The following is a 15,818-nucleotide window of genomic DNA, read 5'->3' as shown; positions in this document are numbered from 1 at the left end:
TGTCTATTTAGTTTTATTCATTTATTTATGTGTCTTAGATAATTTAGTTTTTGTAAGTGGTATTTGAAATTTTAGTTTAAATAAGAATTGCAATGTGACTATAACTCATTCATCACAAACCGTGGTCTACATATATGATATATCTAGAATACTAAATATATATATCATATAATACTATTTACGCTTTCTCGTTGATGATAACATTGATTTTATAATACTATTTACGTTTTCTCTTTGATGATAACATCAATTTTAAGAAGGTGCATGATCTACTCTTGGAATTTTCTGTGGCCAAAAAGTTAAGCCAAGATATATAGGGTGATGACGACAGTTTTTGTGTTTAGCTATGACTTTAGGGGTAAGGAATTTAGTGATAAGCTGTTTAGCCATAAGGAGTTCACTGATAAGTTGAAATTTTTTAAGCAAGGTAGAAATTATTACTTTGTTTGTTTTGTTATTAAGATGAACAACTTTGGTTACTGTTATTTTAGCATTTCTCTACACATGAATGGAAATATTTTTATGAAAGAAAATTAGCATATTAACACATTTGTCAAAAAAAGAATGCAACACTGAAAACATGTACAATAAACTAAGTCAACCTATCCGAAATAAAATTTTAAATTGAATTAGCGTATATACAATAGCTTAAAAGTAAATTTTTCCAAACTCAAATCATTCTAAAATGAAAGCAATTTAAAACTCTAAATATGAAATTCGTCTTTCATTTAAATATTTTTTATGTTCTCTAATCGTCTAACACTTCTATTTGGTCCTCCACTTTCTCTTTTTTTATTTCTTTGCAAAATAGAAAAAATACAAAAGTTATTTTCTTCTTAAGGAAAATAAAAATAGTGTGAAGTTTTAAAAAAGAACCAAATAATATTTATTTGTGCAATTGTACTTACTTCTTCACAATCTTTCTTTTCTTTACTTCGGCACATATTTTTTCTTCAATTACTTCATTTCCATTGTTAGCCCCTCTTTTTATTGTTTCCTATAATCAATATGATGCAATATGTCATTATGTACTAATATATTTTTTTCTTCAATATATTTTTTGTTCTTATCTTCTAAAAAAAAATCATGCAATTTAAGAAGATAAGAACAAAAAATATATATATCTATAAAAATTTATGAAAGTGTGAAGCTTAAGAATATTTTTTTTTCTTAATGGATGAGAAGAGGTTGAGTTGATATTAAATTATCAAGTTTTTGTGTCTATCAAAATTTATCTAAAGAAGTGATTTCAAATTAAAATTTTTACCAACTTAGAAATTATAGGAAAAAAAGATAAGAACAAAAAAAAAATTATATTTATTTTTCAAAAATCTATTAAAATTTCTACAATTTGGTGAAGACACATGGCGCAACCACGGCGTCTAAGCCCAACTTTTATTATATATAACATGATATATATATATATATATATATATATAATATATAGATAACATGTTTGTGATAAATCAGAATCCTATGTGAAATCCTTGTAAAACCAAACATCACTTATCAATAAATAGTGGAAAAATACAGAAATACATAAATAAATACCCATGTCCAGTACTTTGGCCTCACGGCCCCTTTTGTGGTTCCTTAGGCATCAACAACAAGCAAAAGCTAAAAAGGATAAAAACAAAGGTCTAGATCACTAGCATAACCGATATAAAATCAACAAATACAAATATTCTGATATCAACCCAGAAGAGTTTCTGCCACCTTTGAAATCATCAGACAAGGTTCCCAAAGTTTCCCGGAATCGCACCCTAAATTTCGATTGTGGGAGGTGCTTCATTGTTGTTGGATCTACACCTCCGTATAGCGAGATATAGGGAGATAAGAGCGATCCCAAGGCCAACTGTGGCAGTAGCAACCTTTATCCAAAGCAGCATGTCTACCCTGGTACAAGAAGGAAAGTGGTATCAATATCACAAAAGTAAAAATAAAACAAAACAAAATTTCAATACAAATAAATTAAAGCTACGCACATACCCCTTCTGAGGAGGAGGTAGAGGAGGAAAAGAGTCTTCCAGTCTCACCATAGTTAGGGCTCAGCAACTACTTCAATGTGAGAAGTGAAAATAATCACCAAACCATATATTACAGAGCAACTTCTGTAGCTAGGGCTCACTGTCATCAGCCTCCGTGTTTGACAATGGAAAACAATGGCTGTAACTTGTAAGACCCAAAATTGTAAAAGGCAATCAGTAGAAGTTCATAATCTTGTCTCCCACTACATGTCATACCCCACACCAGTATACGTCCACTGCTCTCCATAAGCCACATTTCCTATCATTATCAAGGGATGAAAATCCTATATCAAGGATTCAAGTGCATTCCATCAAATTTAATCTCACCTTGCCCATGAGTTTAGGTTGATCAAATTATATTTTTTAGTATTCCGTATTTTTAACAAAGGTGTTTTAGGGTTTAAAATTTTTCTCACTTTTTAAAAATCTCACGGTATGGTAACCAACTTAACACTCTCTTAAATTGATTCAAAATATCCTGAAAACTGGGTGATCTGTTTGAGTACACAAAAGTATATATGTACTGTGAATATGAGTGTACAGTTTGTGGCATAGTCAAGCAAAATATCCGATGGTAATAATATGAATAAAGGATTAAAATATAATTTTTTAATCCTTCCTTCTCAATAAAATAAATAAAAAACCATTTTCTACCCTTAGCCATGGTTTGAGAAGTTCTAAAGATAAACCCCATCTACTCTTAAAGGTACTTCATAATATATATATATATATATATATATTTTTTTTTTTGAAAGTACTCTTTAAGGCACTTACACAATAATAGTTGAAGGTGTGTTTTGATTTCTTCTATTGTTTTCAATTTCTTTTAAGTCCCTCTCATACACACACACAAATAGATAAAGCTAAAAAAAAAAAAAAAAAAAAAAAAAAAAAAAAAAAAAATTCTAAATAGATTTTAATTGAATTCTCAATTTTGTGCCACATGTCTTATTTAATTTTTAATTTTGTGTCAAGTGAATTATTGAGTGTAAAAATTGAAGAGTCCAAATCCAATTAAATTTTAAATTGGATTTTTGAAAGTTCAAATAATGTATAAAACACCCTTGAACGTTTAGACCCCCAAAAACAAAATTACCAATTCAAGCTTTTTGACAAACAATAAGTGTTCGGAAAATGAACACAAGCTATAAACAGAATTGGTAAACAATTTAAGCCAATTAAAATCACATCCACAGTAGAAAATAAAAGGCAAAGATTAAAGGAAGAGAGATGCAAACAAAAAGACAACACATGATGTGTTATCGAAGAGGAAACCGAAGCTCTCGGCGTAAAACCTCTTTGCCGCCCTCCAAGCAGTCAATAATCCACTAGAAAATGTAGTTGGGATACATAAACAGCAATAGACCCTCCAAGCCTAATCTACCCGATGTACCTAAGCCCTCCAAGCTTCCTGCTTCAACGAGGTTGTGCCGAACCTTTTTTCTTTTCTAGTTTACCGGATTCCGCTATAATCCATATCATCTGTCATCCTTGGCATCTTCCAATGCTTTCCAAAACTCCAAAAACGCTCAACACTCTAAATGGGTGTGGGTAGTATTTGGATAGAAATCTTCTCTCAATAGGTATGACAATGAGAGAGGGAATGAGAAGAGACTACAAAGATTTCTCTCTAAGAATGAGTAGCTCTCTCTAATTGGGTGGGTGTTTTGAAGAAACCTTTCTTAGGGTTTTTCTTTCTGAATAGCCACACATATTTTGTGGGAATGAGGAGTATTTATACTGGTGTGAAAGTGGAATGTGAAGAGTCAGTTTTTCCAAAACAGCGTTGGCTGGCAACTTGACCTCGCAACTTGACTGAGTTGCGATTTTAAACCGCGAGCTAATTGAATGGCCAGTCTGAATTTTTGTCCTGTAGTGCTCCAGCTGGCATGATTGTTCAGCTCTCCTGCATGCTCTGCGCGTGTGCAACTTTTGGTGGCTTGCAAGCTGCAAGCCTCTCACGAGATCTAGCCGTAAGTCCCTGCTTCACTGCACAATCTTGAGTATTTTTTCAGACTCTCTCACACACTACCCTTACATGATTCCCACCTAAATACAAGGTTTCTAAGTGCTGTATTACAAGCAAATTTGTTACGGAATAAAGCCAACACATGGTTGATTAAATTCAACCTTACAATCTCCCCCTTTGGCTATTCCGTGACAAAACACCCTAAAACAGACTCTAGACTTAAACGTGAGTTTGGGAACAATGACAAAACTCACTCACACCTCAGTCTAGAAGCTATGAAGCTCTTGAATCATATGAACATGAATCTCCTGAAACACAACAATACACCATGATCATTGTATGCAGAAAAACATGAAATGCATATAAAGCAGGCATAATGTGTTTAAGCAAAGATGGAGTTAAGAAACAAATCATGACTTGATCAAATAACCAATCACTACAAGGTAGTGACTAAAATGCTCATTCACACTTGGAATGAACACTTGGACACACAAGCTAACAAGAACAATGCAAATCACTTGTACGTCCAACACTCAATCAATACATAATACAATAAGTATATGCATCTAGGAACAATCCTGCAAAGGCACAAGAGTGACAGTACTTAACAGGAAAATGCATAACATTTTGTTAGAAGTACTGATTTAACAAAGTTTAAAGGCTGCATAAAGCATGGTACAAACCATAAAACCTACAAATAAAGAACATAAATCCTAAAAACTTACAGAAGTAACATGGGTACAAACCACAAAATACTAAATATAAACTTAAACAATATAAACTAAGAGTGCTTAAAGTTTCTCCCCTTCAAAGTGATGAGAAGCTATGATGCACTTGGAACATATATACTTGTAACTTGAAACACTTGCACAAAACACATTAGACTTTCAAGGTAAAACAAGTAATAAAAGAACAAGTATAATGTAACAAGTAAATTGCGATCAAATAAACATGATGTGAAACATGTGAGCAACTTGATCATACACCAAAACAGTCATATAGAAATGACAACAATGATCATCCAAACATGCATTCAATGGAGCACAATAGCATAGGAATATATGCATGTCCAAAATACAAACATGATGCAATACAAGAAAACAAACATAAAGAGAAACCAACAAAACAAAGTTTTCTTATTATCTCAATGTCTTCTCCCCCTTGGTATATACATCTGCCCTATGGAATATCTCTCCCTCTACAAATGTGCATGAGAAATAGAATTTCTCCCCTTAAGGATGTGCACAAGAGTTATATAGAAATGAAAAAACACTCCGATATACTCTCTAGAGTATAGTCTCCCCCTTTTTGTCAGGAATAGACAAAGGGTCAAGAAAAAATGAGGGCAAGAGATGAAGGAACGAATAATACTAATGATGCATGAGGGGTGCGAGATGAATGAGAAAATGGAGCTCAAACCTAAGACAATGTAAAATGTTACAGAGCATAAGGTCGACATGATATGCTAGGATGAAGAAACAAGGTATAGACCAATGCATAATAAGGGTAGCATTGGTGTGTGCAGGAGGTGGCTAAGTGTAATGCATGACCAATGCAAGAAAAATGCACATGTAGGGCAAGGTGTGTTAAATACACAACCAATGAACCAAACATGTTTCTAATGAGGAAACATGAGAAACCCCAAAGTTTGGTACTCATCGGAGTCCAAACAAGTGAGAAAATGTCTAAGAGGCATTTTATTAAACACCTAGTATGCACACTATGAACATCATAAAATCCACCATTAATACATGTTCTTTCTGCCACAATGGGCCAACATCCAATGCAAATCAACAAAAGAGACCAATCCCATGAAGAAATTTGACAAAAATTAAGTTTTCCCAACCCCTATGATAAAAATCCCAACCAAGAGCACAAAACTCTCCAAAACATAATTTAAGGATTAAAATTAATTAAAAGAGTTTATAATTACCTTAGAGATGTTAATGGAATGAAAAACCATTCAAATTGGTTGGGTTTTGATGTAAGAATATTGAAAGAGGGGTTTAAGAGAGGATGTGAGAGGTTTAAAACAAGTTTCCCACGAAAAAACTCTTTAAGCTAAGTCGCGAGTGAGTCGTGAAACCATTCTGTGTAAAACTCACAGCTTAAACTCGCAGCTGCAAGCCACCAAAATGAGTAGCCAAAACTGGCAGCTTGTTGGCAACTTACGCAAGTAGCCAAAATGAGTAGCCAAAAATTCTGACACTTGTTTTTCAAAACAGAACATGTTTAAACAATGAAAAACAAAGTAAGCACTAAACATGAACACAAAGAGTGATAAAAATCACTTCCAAAAACATATAAAATGATCAAAAATCTTTTTGGATTAACTCATATATGATTGAGCACACACACATTACATTTAGACAAGTACAATCTAATAAATGAATAAGACATTCATTAAACATTAGGCATGTGTGTTGTGTGTGTATATCAAATGTGGAATAGTCCTTAGTCTAGAGTGAAGTTTCAATGATCAATTTAATCAAGTCATACACAACTAGTACTAAGTCAAGTGGTCTATCTCAATTATAGAAATGAACATATATGATCTCCCACAATAAAATGATTACATACGATGAAGCTTTTCATTTGACTTTTTTACAATTCATAACATTTGATCATTTTGAATCAAAACATCTCATTTTGAATCAAAACAGCTCATTTTGAGATCGATGCCTGAAATTTGTGATATTTCAATTTGATGAATAAGCTTTTGACTTTTTGGACATCATATATTTTCATATAAGTCGCTTTCTCTTTTTCCTAGTCAAATACTAGTATGTGCAACGGTTTTTGCAGTTCATTATCTCTTTTCTTTTTGAGATTTGCATTTATAGAGCTCTTTAAGCAATAAAATAAAAGAGTGAGAAGAGATATAAGCATAAGTCTAAGCATGTATCAAAACCAACATGACTTTTGACTAGTCATTCATGACAAACTTGAAGATCGATTTACAACAATCACACAAAGATGTCAAGATTTTTCCCACAAAGATATAAGTGCAAAAATAACAAGCTAAGCTCGTAAATGCACAAAGCCATTTGTACAAAAGTACAGGGCCAAACTCACATGTGATATGTGCTCAAACATATACGATCATACTTTTTGAATTTTTCACTTTTTATGTGGTTTTGGATTTTTTACTCACACAAAACTGAAATATAAAAGTAAAATAAAAAACAAAACAACGCATACAAATAAATACAATATGCACAAAATGCATGAAGATATGACATTTAATGCATGAAGGGTCCTATAAAGATCGAAAGAATTAGATCAATGACCAAAAGACCAAAAGCTCAACCATAGGATCCTTTCCTCATCCAAACGGAACGATTGTTTGGAATGAGTGTCTCAAGAGAAGTAAGACGAGGGTTGGAATAATGAGAACCGGAGATGCACATAGTCAAAGAGTTAAGAGCATTAAACACTTTTTTTAACAACATGTTATTTTCACTCAAATCTGGTTTACTCTTTTTAGCACAACTTCCATAAATCTCAAGTTTCTCTTTTCTTTTGATTCTTTTAAAAGCATGAAACTTAGAGCATTGAGATCTTAGATGACCAAAGGCACCACAACGGTGACAAACAATACGTTTAGGTTTACTAGGCTTTTTGGGAAGAGATCTAACAACATTGTTTTGTTCCCTTTTCAACTTGGAGCATTGAGGTCTTATATAACCGATCACACCACAATGGTAGCAAGTTGGAACAAACTTAGATCCATTCAAAACCTTAGGTTGAGATCTAAATGGAGGTTTTGACTTAACAGTCTTTCTCTCGACCTTTTGATTTCTTTTATGTGGAGGAATGTACACCGATTTGTCTTTTAAGGTAGAACACACACTAGGCACAAAATCGGATACCACAACATGATTGCAACAAATATTTTCATCATTTTTAATAATAGCTTCAGCAATCAAACACTTGACATGCATCTTAAGATATTCATTTTCACATTTAAGATCATCAACAAGTTTGTTAGACAAAACAAGTTTAGCATCTAAGTCCATATTCAAACATTCAAACTCTTTCAGCTTTTCAAGAGAAATTTCAGCAAATTTTTTATATTTCTCAACCAATTTATTGGATTTATTGAGCTTAACAATCAAATCATCATTTTCACAAAGTAAGTTGCTCAAATTCTTTTGAAACTTCTTAGCATTTTTCTTCAAGAGTTTGTCAACAACACCCATAGATTCAAATAACATGTCATCACACTTATGAGGATTAACACTCATAGAGGCATTTTCACAAACACATAGCATGTTACATTCATCACCAACCAAATTATACAAAGAGGCATACAAAGCACAACCTATGGCAAATAAACACAAGGGTCAAGGATCACACTTAAGTATTTAAATCACAAAAAGTGTACCCGCCCTGATACCAATTGAAAGTTCAAATAATATATAAAACACCCTTGAATGTTTAGATCCCCAAAAACAAAATTACCAATTCAAACTTTATGATAAACAATAAGTGTGCAGAAAATGAACACAAACTATAAACATAATTGGTAAACAATCTAAATCAAATAAAATCACATCCACAGCAGAAAATAAAAGGTAAAGATTAAGGGAAGAGAGATGCAAATACAAGGACAACACACGATGTGTTATCGAAGAGGAAACCAAAGCCCTCAGCGTAAACCTCTTCGCTACCTTCCAAGCGGTTAATAATCCACTAGAAAATTTTGTTGGGATATATGAACAGTAATGGATCCTCCAAACCTAATTTACCTGATGTACCTAAGCCTATTCAAGCTTTTTACTCCAACGAGGATGCACCGAACCTTTTTTTTTTCTAGCTTACCGGATTCCGCTATAACTCATAGCATCCGCCATCCTTGGCATCTTCCAATAATTCCCAAATCTCCAAAAACACTCGACACTCTAAATAGGTGTGGGTAGTATTTGGATAGAAATCTCCTCTTAATAAGTATGACAATGAGAGAGGGAATGAGAAGAGACTACAAAGATTTCTCTCTAAGAATGAGTAGCTCTCTCTAATTGGGTGGGTGTTTTGAAGAAACCTCTCTTAGGTTTTTTTTTTTTTTTTTTTTTTTTTTTTTTCTGAATAGCCACACATATTTTGTGGGAATGAGGGATATTTATACTGGTGTGAGAATGGAATGCGAAGAGTCAGTTTTTCCAAAACAGGGTTAGCTGACGACTTGACCTTTCAACTTGACTGAGTCGCGAGTTTAAGCCACGAGCTAACTGAATGGCCAATCTGGATTTTTGTCCTGTAGTGCTCTAGTTGGCATGACTGTTCAGCTCTCCTACATGCTCTGCGCATGTGCAACTTTTGGTGGCTTGCAAGCCACGAGCCTCCCGCGAGATCCAGCCGTGAGTCCCTACTTCACTGCACAGTCTTAAGCATTTCTTTATACTCTCTCACACAATATCCTTACATGATTCCCACCTAAATATAGGGTTTCTAAGTGATGTATTACAAGTAAATTTGTCATAGAATAAAGCCAACACATGATTGATTAAATTCAACCTTACAATTTCAATAATTTTTCACGACGTTCCCATCAAATTTCTTAATTTTTGGAGAAATTGAATTATTGGGTGCAAAAACTAAAGAATCAGAACTAATTAAATTCTAAATGATATATATAATGAGAAACCATTACATATTTTTGAACTATATAGTTTTAAAAAAGTGTAAATTAATACCATGTATAATTTGAACATTTGTTTTTTTTAAATGTATAATTTGAACTGTATAATTGTAATTATTTTTAATTGTATCCGTGCATATGTATGAGGCTATGCACTAGTATATGGAGTGTGTGTGTGTGTGTGTATCCAAAATTTAGAGAAAATCTATTTAAATTTTAATTGGATTCTTAATTTTGGGCCATTTGTCTTATTTAATTTTTAATTTTGTGTCTAATAAATTAGTGAGTGTAAAAATCGAAGAGTCCAAAATCCAATTAGATTCTAAATTGGAGTCTAGTTTTTTGCCATATGTCTATTTAAGTTTTTAATTTTTGTAGTAAGTGAATTATTGGATGTGAAAATCAAAGAGTTTAAAATCAATTAGGGCCTGTTTGGTTAACTCATCACTCATAACCCATATCCTAAAACTCAATTTTCAGTTTTTGAAAACTCCTAAAAGATTTTTTGTTTTTGTTTTTTTTTTGTTTTTGTTTTTTTTTGTTTTTTTTTTTTCTTCTAGTTTTCATGACTCCAACTCACTTTTTTGAGTAATGAGTCATGAGAATTGAGATAAAAAATTGAACCAAACAGGCTTAAGGTTGGGCCCACAAAATTTGAGGATTGAGTGATGAAAGGTGAGAATTGAGTGATGAAAATTCTTAAACCAAACAACCCCTGAAATACTGAATCACATATATATATATATATATATATATATATAATGAGAAACTATTATATATTTTAGAAAATGTAGGATTTAAAATAAGTGTAAGCAAATAGCATGTATAATTTGAAACTTTTCTAAAAAAAAAATGTATGTGTAATTGAACTATATAATTGTGATTGTTTTTTATTGTACTCATACATATACACAGGGCTACACACTAGTATATATGAAAAAATCAATTAAAGTTCAAATTAGATTTCAATTACAGTTTAATTTCGGGCCACATGTCCCATCTAATTTTTTATTTATTTTTATTTTTTATTTTTGTGCCAAGTGAGATATTTGAGTATAGAAAATAAAGAGTCTAATATAAATAAACCATAAAAAAACCTAATCATATATCTAACTCTATATATAAAATTAGAGAAAGAGAGAGTTTGAATGATTTTATATTTATGGGCAATTTTTTGTGTAACTAGAAATAATTCAATATGGTTTATTACTAACTAGGTTATATATATATATAAAACTGAAACTAACATTAATAATACAACTACAATATATTATTTTTATGTGTAACAAGTTAAACACTAATTTTTGTATAAAGGTGATTTACATGTTTGTTAGTGGAAATTAAGATAATTTTTGAATAATGTAACTTGGACAGAACTCAACTTATTTTAACTTCACAACTGCTTTGCATAGAAATTACAACGAAAACGCTTGATATTACTTGCGTGTGGTTTAATATTTTTGTCACGAAAATTGAAATTCAAGCCAGCCTTTCAAGTTTCAAGTTCTAAGAATAACTGAGGTTGGATAAAAAATGGAACCAAAAAAACCAAAGGAATTCATTTCATCGTCATCATCACGTTATTATTATTATTATGTGGTAATATCTTTTTCATAAGAAAGACGCCCAAGGGAAGATAACCACTACTGAATAGGTCCAAACACCAAATAGGCCTTTAAAAAACCTTATATATATAACCGAAACCTTTGCTGGCACCACAATTTTCTATGTCAGTAGAATATTTAAAAAATAAAAAATAAAAAAAAAACATTATAACTCCTCAAAACCCTAGCAACCTTACCCCTCTCTCAAGTTAAGAAATATAAAACCACAGTTTTTGCAAACTTTCTCTCTCTCTCTAGACGTTTTGATTTTGGGTCTAGGAATATATAAAACCGAAACCTTTGCTGGCACCACAATTTTCCACGTCAGCACAATATTTAGAAAATAAAAATAAAAACATTATAACTCCTCAAATCCCTAGCAACCTTACCCCTCTCTCAAGTTAAGAAATATAAAGCCATAGTTTCAGCAAACTCTCTCTCTCTCTCTCTCTCTCTCTCTCTCTCTCTCTCTCTCTCTCTCTCTCTCTCTCTCTCTCTCTCTCTCTCTCTCTCTCCAGACGTTTTGATTCTGAGTCTAGGGAAATACTGGAGGGTGGACCTATCATGAAAGCATCTGGAGTGTGTCCACCTCTTTTGGGTCTGCGAAACCTTTTCTGTTGGTGGGTGGTTTGCCAAATTTTATAGTTAATTAAGGTGGATCTCCAGTATCCAGTTTTTATATATTTTTTGAGGGTTTTCAAGATATACTGTTGGTAGTCTTCCTGACAGTTGTAGGGGAAGAACAGGAGAAATACATTTTGATAGGGTCCTAAGTGTCATTGTTTTTATGTTGGTATGCTCTGCATAATTAATTTGTGGAATATGTTCTTTCAAACGTTATGGTATGCTTGATTTCATGCTTCATTTTGTTATCTTTTTCTGTCACTTGAAGTCCACGGCGATGATTTTGTTGACTTTCTTGTGGATATTTATTCTTGTAAGATTTGCTATGCAAGATTGTCAATCATTATTTTTATTTTATATTTGATAAGTAATCTTTATTCCTTTGATGTTAAAAAGTTCAGGTTCTGCGTAGTGCAACTGTAATGAGTTGTTGGATCTGGCACGGTATAGATTTTAGCTTATAAAGTTCAGCTTTTGTAAGGTTAATTTTGTTTATATATTAATTAATACATAGTACTTTGTTCATCATTGAATACTCATATAATCAATTTCCAATTCAGTGTTCAAGAATTAAACCAAAATTCTAATTGCACTATCATAAAATATTATTATAAGTATGAATTTTATGGAGTTAAGGTGTTTAGGAATTAAACCAAAACTCTTTTAAATTATCTATAATATTTTGTCCTCCGAAAATTTTGCTATTTTCTATTTAAAAATTGCACCTGTAGATCAATATTTATATTTCTTAACTTGGCATTTTGCACCTATGGCTAAAATTTGTGTGGATCTTTGGAAGTTCAAAAATCTTTTCTCCATTCACCATGGTTTTTCATTGAGTAATTTCTTTCTCTCTTACTCCTCTTGACGAGTTTTGTTTTTAACTAGAAGAAAGCTTTTTTGCTTTGAAGGTCATGCAGCACTTGTCTCATTTTATTTGTCCTCACCACAAGGAAAACATCTAGGTAAGGCAAATAATCTATTTTAAAGTTTGAATGGAAATTACCAAGTACAAGAGGTAAATCTTTAAGGGATGAGCTTAATTGTTTCTTATTTTCAATAATAAATTATTTTATTGCAATACCAGGTTTGAGAAATCCAATATGTTCATATCTCTATAGAATAGAGAATAGTAGAAACCAATTTTATTACAACTACTTGAATTGAGTTGACTTAATTCCGTACAATTACAAAGTATAGCATAAAAGATAATGGAATTAATTGTTGTAATTTTTATTTTCTTTCCATGTTTTGAATTTCCTTTATATTATTATTACAACTGAGCAAAGATTGAAAAAGTAACATTACTACTCTAATTTGAAGTTTAATGCATCCTTCTCAAGTCATGGTCTTTATTTATATATTTGCAGTTTATATTTCTGACCGTTGATGAGAAATTAAGGCTCAGTTGCACAATATGTGTAAATTTTTTAGAAGGCTACTTTAAATAGTAAGTCAATGTGTCTCTTACATTTGGGTATTAGTTAGAATTGTTTTCAAATAATTGTACCAATAAAGGTGAATATGTATAAATTTTGTTTAACTATCCCATGCATTGCACGGGTTAGCGACTAGTTTATTTTAATGTGATTCTTTAGTCAAACTAAACAGAGAGTCAATACAATGATGGAAAATCCTTTGCTTCGCCGCTGATTTCTACCTACCTTAGATTTTCTTAGAATTTGAAAGAAGTTAATGCAGAGTTTCAATTTTCTTTATCGCATCAAGGGTCACGAGCTTACCAAAGATGATCTTAGGAGCAACTTGATTGGATGATGCGGAACCAACATCCAATCTGGCTCGCTAGGATTCCCTCTCTAACAGGGAATGGTCCTCCCAATGAAAGAGAGAACAAAATTGTAACCCTAATTACTAATCACATTTCTCATTGAGCTCACTCATAATCCAGGGTCATTAATTTAAGGAAAAAATTTAGCTAAAAAATTTGTTATAACCTAAGATTATAACTTTCTTTGAAAAAATTAACATCCATATATATATATATATATATATAAAACCGAAGCCTTTACTAGCTCCACAATTTTCCACGTCACCTTTTTTTTTTTTTTTTTTTAAATTCTTTTTTATGTTTTATTATATTAGAATTTATCCATTTAACTTCCGCATCAATATACAATAATACAACTCCCCTATCAGCTTTCATGTCACCTTTTGTTTTGTCTTTTTTTTTTTTCTTAAAAAAAAAAAAAAATTCTTCTTAATGTTTTATTATTATATTAGAATTATCAATTTAGAACCCTAATCCAAGTATATAATCCCCTCTTCAGCCTTCACGTCTAAACCCCACAACCTCTCTATTTTCTAATATACGCTGGCATGCCAAAACTCAAATCCTCCCGCCGCCACTGCCATGGATCACCGCCATTGCATCGATTTCTCTTTGCCTCTCCATCGTCACTCAATCCGGCCCATCATGTTTTATTTTGAGGTAATTAAAACATGTTTTTTACTCTCCTTAATTTCTATATATTGCTCTCTCTATCCGCTTCAATTGTTCATGGAATTTTGTTAGTTTGTGGTTGTGGGTTGCTCTGGATTTAAATTTTTTTTGTTTTTGTTTTTGTTTTTTTTTTCTTTGCAAATTTCCACGTTTTCTTCTTCTTACTTTGTTGTCAAATCTATGGCAAAGAAGAATCACGAAATTTTTGTAATTGGATTTTCTTTTTCCCCTTTTTTTGTATGCAATTTTTATTGGATTTTTGGTTTCTTGGGATTCTTCTATTTGGCTTTAATTCTGGGTTTGTTTTAGTTGATATATAGTGTTTTTCTCATCTTCATTTTACATTGGTTTGGATTTTCTTTTTCCCTTTTTTTGGTTATGCAATTTTTATTGGATTTTTGTTTCCTGGGATTCTTCTATTTGATTTCAATTTTGGGTTTGTTTTGGTTTGATATATAGTGTTACTGTCGTCTTCATTTACATTGGTTTTCCCTTTTTATAAATTATTATAATCTTTGGGTCTTATTATATGATAGCCTATGGAATGCTATGTTGGGGCAGCCACTATTTTGGATTTTGTGGGATTTTTTTTTGAAGGTTGGGGTTGGTTAGTATAGTTGTTTGAGATTGCTGAACATGTGTTTGATAGAATGCTCAGGTGTTTGTTCTCTGATTCTTCTTTGCCAATTCATTTGTGGTATTTCTTGAACAAGTTTGGAATGCTCAAGTTTTTGTTCTCAGATTCATTTGTAATATGCCTTTTGTCCTCTGTTTAAAAGAATTCAGCTACAAGAATTTACAACAGGCTATGGTTTGATATATAGTGTTATTGTCGTCTTCATTTACATTGGTTTTTCCCTTTTTATAAATTATTATAATCTCTAGGTTGTCTTATATGATAGCCTACAGAATGTTATGTTGGGGCTACCACTATTTTGGATTCTATGGGAATATTTTTTGAAGGTCGGGGTTGGTTAGTATAGTTGTTTGAGAGTTATATAACTCATTTATATATGATTATGCAAGATGGGAATGGTATTAGATATTATAAATTTGAGGCAGAGATTCAGAGAAAGGGTTGAGAGAGACTTAACAAATAGCAAGCTTTAACGAATACCTCTATCATTATGCAAATTCAAAAGGCATATTACAGATTTTTTAATCTTTTGACTTCATAACTGAACTTTCCTGTTTATGTAATATCAAAAATACATAGGTACCTACAAAAACCTCATTTTATGTTTTCAATTTTTAAGCACAAAGGAGCTTGCACAGGCCTTGAGAGAAAAAACAACCCTTGGTTATATTGATGCTGGTGTTGCTACAACATGGTACTCTCTTTTCTTTTTAAAATTCTCTTTTTTCATTAAGTTTTGTTTTTCTTACATGTACACAAGCCAGTTTGATAAAATTTGTAAGTGATTTTTTGTTGTTGTTCTAGAAGTCATAATACATGGAGAGTGGTAAGGAGGAAGATAAGTACGGAATGTGA

The 15,818-nt window shown here is 31.9% G+C and overlaps 1 long non-coding RNA gene across 1 annotated transcript; it reads right to left on the bottom strand.

The window, feature by feature from the left end:
* Positions 1 to 1,487: 1,487 nt before the first annotated feature.
* LOC126728985 (uncharacterized) lies at positions 1,488 to 2,175 on the bottom strand. The gene is made up of 2 exons (XR_007656443.1): positions 1,990 to 2,175; positions 1,488 to 1,896 (listed from the first exon to the last, which is right to left on the bottom strand). It is a non-coding gene; the product is annotated as an uncharacterized LOC126728985 (long non-coding RNA).
* Positions 2,176 to 15,818: the final 13,643 nt, after the last annotated feature.

Source organism: Quercus robur, chromosome 5, assembly GCF_932294415.1.
Source record: "Quercus robur chromosome 5, dhQueRobu3.1, whole genome shotgun sequence".
In the NCBI taxonomy this organism is placed as follows: Eukaryota; Viridiplantae; Streptophyta; class Magnoliopsida; order Fagales; family Fagaceae; genus Quercus; species Quercus robur.
Note: the sequence above shows the minus strand (reverse complement) of the source record. Positions and strands in the feature narration are given on the sequence as shown.